The following is a 7,427-nucleotide window of genomic DNA, read 5'->3' as shown; positions in this document are numbered from 1 at the left end:
TATATATATGATATCACTACTGTTGTCTATATGGATATCACTACTGTTGACTATATGGATATCACTACTGTTAACTATATGGATATCACTACTGTTGACTATATGGATATCACTACTGTTGTCTATATGGATATCACTACTGTTGTCTATATAGATATCACTACTATATAGATATCACTACTGTTGTCTATATAGATATCACTACTGTTGACTATATAGATATCACTACTGTTGACTATATAGATATCACTACTGTTGTCTATATAGATATCACTACTGTTGACTATATGGATATCACTACTGTTGACTATATAGATATCACTACTGTTGACTATATGGATATCACTACTGTTGACTATATGGATATCACTACTGTTGTCTATATGGATATCACTACTGTTGACTATATGGATATCACTACTGTTGACTATATGGATATCACTACTGTTGACTATATGGATATCACTACTATATGGATATCACTACTGTTGACTATATGGATATCACTACTGTTGACTATATAGATATCACTACTGTTGACTATATGGATATCACTACTGTTGACTATATGGATATCACTACTGTTGACTATATGGATATCACTACTGTTGACTATATGGATATCACTACTATATGGATATCACTACTGTTGACTATATGATATCACTACTGTTGACTATATGGATATCACTACTGTTGACTATATGGATATCACTACTGTTGACTATATGGATATCACTACTGTTGACTATATGGATATCACTACTGTTGACTATATGGATATCACTGATATCACTACTATATAGATATCACTACTGTTGTCTATATGGATATCACTACTATTGACTATATAGATATCACTACTATATGGATATCACTACTATATGGATATCACTACTATATGGATATCACTACTATATGGATATCACTACTATATGGATATCACTACTATATGGATATCACTACTATATGGATATCACTACTGTTGACTATATGGATATCACTACTATATGGATATCACTACTATATGGATATCACTACTGTTGACTATATGGATATCACTACTGTTGTCTATATAGATATCACTACTGTTGACTATATGGATATCACTACTATATGGATATCACTACTGTTGATATGGATATCACTACTATTGTCTATATGGATATCACTACTATATGGATATCACTACTATATGGATATCACTACTGTTGTCTATATGGATATCACTACTACTACTGTTGACTATATGGATATCATCACTACTGTTGACTATATATATGATATCACTACTGTTGTCTATATAGATATCACTACTGTTGACTATATGGATATCACTACTGTTGACTATATGGATATCACTACTGTTGACTATATGGATATCACTACTGTTGTCTATATGGATATCACTACTGTTGACTATATGGATATCACTACTGTTGACTATATAGATATCACTACTGTATGATATCTATGGATATCACTACTGTTGTCTATATGATATCACTACTATATGGATATCACTACTGTTGACTATATAGATATCACTACTGTTGACTATATAGATATCACTACTGTTGACTATATAGATATCACTACTGTTGTCTATATAGATATCACTACTGTTGACTATATAGATATCACTACTGTTGACTATATAGATATCACTACTGTTGTCTATATAGATATCACTACTGTTGTCTATATAGATATCACTACTGTTGACTATATAGATATCACTACTGTTGACTATATAGATATCACTACTGTTGACTATATAGATATCACTACTGTTGACTATATAGATATCACTACTGTTGTCTATATAGATATCACTACTGTTGACTATATGGATATCACTACTGTTGACTATATAGATATCACTACTGTTGTCTATATAGATATCACTACTGTTGACTATATGGATATCACTACTATATGGATATCACTACTATATGGATATCACTACTGTTGACTATATAGATATCACTACTGTTGACTATATAGATATCACTACTGTTGTCTATATGGATATCACTACTGTTGACTATATAGATATCACTACTATATGGATATCACTACTGTTGACTATATGGATATCACTACTGTTGTCTATATGGATATCACTACTGTTGTCTATATAGATATCACTATATATATGGATATCACTACTGTTGACTATATGGATATCACTACTGTTGATATCTATATGGATATCACTACTGTTGTATCTATATATAGATATCACTACTGTTGACTATATGGATATCACTACTGTTGTCTATATGATATCACTACTGTTGACTATATGGATATCACTACTGTTGACTATATGGATATCACTACTGTTGATATCTATATACTGTTGTCTATATAGATATCACTACTGTTGACTATATGGATATCACTACTGTTGACTATATGGATATCACTACTGTTGACTATATGGATATCACTACTGTTGACTATATGGATATCACTACTGTTGACTATATAGATATCACTACTGTTGACTATATAGATATCACTACTGTTGTCTATATAGATATCACTACTGTTGACTATATGGATATCACTACTATATGGATATCACTACTATATAGATATCACTACTGTTGACTATATAGATATCACTACTGTTGACTATATGGATATCACTACTGTTGTCTATATAGATATCACTACTGTTGACTATATGGATATCACTACTATATGGATATCACTACTGTTGACTATATGGATATCACTACTATATGGATATCACTACTGTTGTCTATATATATGGATATCACTACTGTTGACTATATAGATATCACTACTGTTGACTATGTATCACTACTACTATATGGATATCACTACTGTTGACTATATAGATATCACTACTGTTGACTATATGGATATCACTACTGTTGACTATATAGATATCACTACTGTTGACTATATAGATATCACTACTGTTATATAGATATCTATATATATAGATATCACTACTGTTGACTATATGGATATCACTACTGTTGACTATATGGATATCACTACTGTTGACACTACTGTTGTCTATATGGATATCACTACTGTATGATATCTATATATATGGATATCACTACTGTTGACTATATGGATATCACTACTGTTGACTATATGGATATCACTACTGTTGACTATATGGATATCACTACTGTTGACTATATATATCACTACTGGATATCACTACTGTTGACTATATGGATATCACTACTGTTGACTATATAGATATCACTACTGTTGACTATATGGATATCACTACTGTTGACTATATGGATATCACTACTGTTGACTATATAGATATCACTACTGTTGACTATATGGATATCACTACTGTTGTCTATATGGATATCACTACTGTTGACTATATGGATATCACTACTGTTGACTATATGGATATCACTACTGTTGTCTATATGGATATCACTACTGTTGACTATATGGATATCACTACTGTTGACTATATATCATATCACTACTGTATGATATCTATATATATGGATATCACTACTGTTGACTATATGGATATCACTACTGTTGACTATATGGATATCACTACTGTTGACTATATGTTGACTATATGGATATCACTACTGTTGTCTATATGGATATCACTACTGTATGATATATATATGGATATCACTACTGTTGACTATATGGATATCACTACTGTTGACTATATGGATATCACTACTGTTGTCTATATGGATATCACTACTATTGACTATATAGATATCACTACTATATGGATATCACTACTGTTGTCTATATGGATATCACTACTGTTGACTATATGGATATCACTACTGTTGTCTATATGGATATCACTACTGTTGTCTATATAGATATCACTACTGTTGACTATATGGATATCACTACTATATGGATATCACTACTGTTGTCTATATAGATATCACTACTGTTGACTATATGGATATCACTACTGTTGATATCACTATATATGGATATCACTACTGTTGTCTATATGGATATCACTACTATATGGATATCACTACTGTTGACTATATAGATATCACTACTGTTGTCTATATGGATATCACTACTGTTGACTATATAGATATCACTACTGTTGACTATATGGATATCACTACTGTTGACTATATAGATATCACTACTGTTGACTATATAGATATCACTACTGTTGACTATATAGATATCACTACTGTTGACTATATGGATATCACTACTGTTGACTATATGGATATCACTACTGTTGACTATATAGATATCACTACTATATGGATATCACTACTGTTGTCTATATAGATATCACTACTGTTGACTATATGGATATCACTACTGTTGACTATATGGATATCACTACTGTTGACTATATAGATATCACTACTGTTGTATATAGATATCTATATATGGATATCACTACTGTTGACTATATAGGATATCACTACTGTTGTCTATATGGATATCACTACTGTTGTCTATATAGATATCACTACTGTTGACTATATAGATATCACTACTGTTGACTATATGGATATCACTACTGTTGTCTATATAGATATCACTACTGTTGTCTATATAGATATCACTACTGTTGACTATATGGATATCACTACTATATGGATATCACCACTGTTGACTATATGGATATCACTACTGTATAGATATCACTACTATATGGATATCACTACTATATGGATATCACTACTGTTGTCTATATGGATATCACTACTATATGGATATCACTACTATATGGATATCACTACTATATGGATATCACTACTATATGGATATCACTACTATATCACTACTGTTGACTACTATATGGATATCACTACTACTATATGGATATCACTACTGTTGACTATATGGATATCACTACTGTTGACTATATGGATATCACTACTGTTGACTATATGGATATCACTACTGTTGACTATATGGATATCACTACTGTTGACTATATGGATATCACTACTGTTGACTATATGGATATCACTACTGTTGACTATATGGATATCACTACTGTTGACTATATAGATATCACTACTGTTGTCTATATGGATATCACTACTATATGGATATCACTACTGTTGACTATATAGATATCACTACTATATCTATATAGATATCACTACTGTTGACTATATGGATATCACTACTGTTGACTATATGGATATCACTACTGTTGACTATATGGATATCACTACTGTTGACTATATGGATATCACTACTGTTGACTATATGGATATCACTACTGTTGTCTATATGGATATCACTACTGTTGACTATATAGATATCACTACTGTTGACTATATGGATATCACTACTGTTGACTATATGGATATCACTACTGTTGTCTATATAGATATCACTACTGTTGACTATATGGATATCACTACTGTTGACTATATGGATATCACTACTGTTGACTATATGGATATCACTACTGTTGACTATATGGATATCACTACTGTTGACTATATAGATATCACTACTGTTGACTATATGGATATCACTACTGTTGTCTATATAGATATCACTACTGTTGACTATATGGATATCACTACTGTTGACTATATGGATATCACTACTGTTGACTATATGGATATCACTACTGTATGATATCACTACTATATGGATATCACTACTGTTGACTATATGGATATCACTACTGTTGACTATATGGATATCACTACTGTTGACTATATGGATATCACTACTGTTGTCTATATGGATATCACTACTGTTGACTATATGGATATCACTACTGTTGACTATATAGATATCACTACTGTTGTCTATATGGATATCACTACTGTTGACTATATAGATATCACTACTGTTGACTATATGGATATCACTACTGTTGACTATATAGATATCACTACTGTTGACTATATGGATATCACTACTGTTGACTATATGGATATCACTACTGTTGACTATATGGATATCACTACTATATGGATATCACTACTATATGGATATCACTACTGTTGACTATATGGATATCACTACTGTTGTCTATATGGATATCACTACTGTTGACTATATGGATATCACTACTGTTGACTATATACTGTTGACTATATATATCACTACTGTTGACTATATGGATATCACTACTGTTGACTATATGGATATCACTACTGTTGACTATATGGATATCACTACTGTTGTCTATATAGGATATCACTACTGTTGACTATATGGATATCACTACTGTTGACTATATGGATATCACTACTGTTGTCTATATGGATATCACTACTGTTGACTATATGGATATCACTACTATATGGATATCACTACTGTTGTCTATATAGATATCACTACTGTTGACTATATAGATATCACTACTGTTGACTATATGGATATCACTACTGTTGTCTATATGGATATCACTACTGTTGACTATATGGATATCACTACTGTTGTCTATATGGATATCACTACTGTTGTCTATATGGATATCACTACTGTTGACTATATAGATATCACTACTGTTGACTATATGGATATCACTACTGTTGTCTATATGGATATCACTACTGTTGACTATATGGATATCACTACTGTTGTCTATATAGGATATCACTACTGTTGACTATATGGATATCACTACTGTTGTCTATATAGATATCACTACTATATGGATATCACTACTATATGGATATCACTACTATATGGATATCACTACTATATGGATATCACTACTATATAGATATCACTACTATATGGATATCACTACTATATAGATATCACTACTATATGGATATCACTACTATATGGATATCACTACTATATGATATCACTACTATATGGATATCACTACTATATGGATATCACTACTATATGGATATCACTACTGTTGTCTATATGGATATCACTACTGTTGACTATATAGATATCACTACTATATGGATATCACTACTGTTGTCTATATAGATATCACTACTGTTGACTATATGGATATCACTACTGTTGACTATATGGATATCACTACTGTTGACTATATAGATATCACTACTGTTGACTATATGGATATCACTACTGTTGTCTATATGGATATCACTACTGTTGACTATATGGATATCACTACTGTTGTCTATATGGATATCACTACTGTTGTCTATATGGATATCACTACTATATGGATATCACTACTGTTGACTATATAGATATCACTACTGTTGACTATATGGATATCACTACTGTTGTCTATATGGATATCACTACTGTTGACTATATGGATATCACTACTGTTGACTATATGGATATCACTACTATATGGATATCACTACTGTTGACTATATGGATATCACTACTGTTGACTATATAGATATCACTACTGTTGACTATATGGATATCACTACTGTTGACTATATGGATATCACTACTGTTGTCTATATGATATC

Source organism: Oncorhynchus keta, unplaced genomic scaffold, assembly GCF_023373465.1.
Source record: "Oncorhynchus keta strain PuntledgeMale-10-30-2019 unplaced genomic scaffold, Oket_V2 Un_contig_27245_pilon_pilon, whole genome shotgun sequence".
Lineage (NCBI taxonomy): Eukaryota > Metazoa > Chordata > Actinopteri > Salmoniformes > Salmonidae > Oncorhynchus > Oncorhynchus keta.
Note: the sequence above shows the minus strand (reverse complement) of the source record.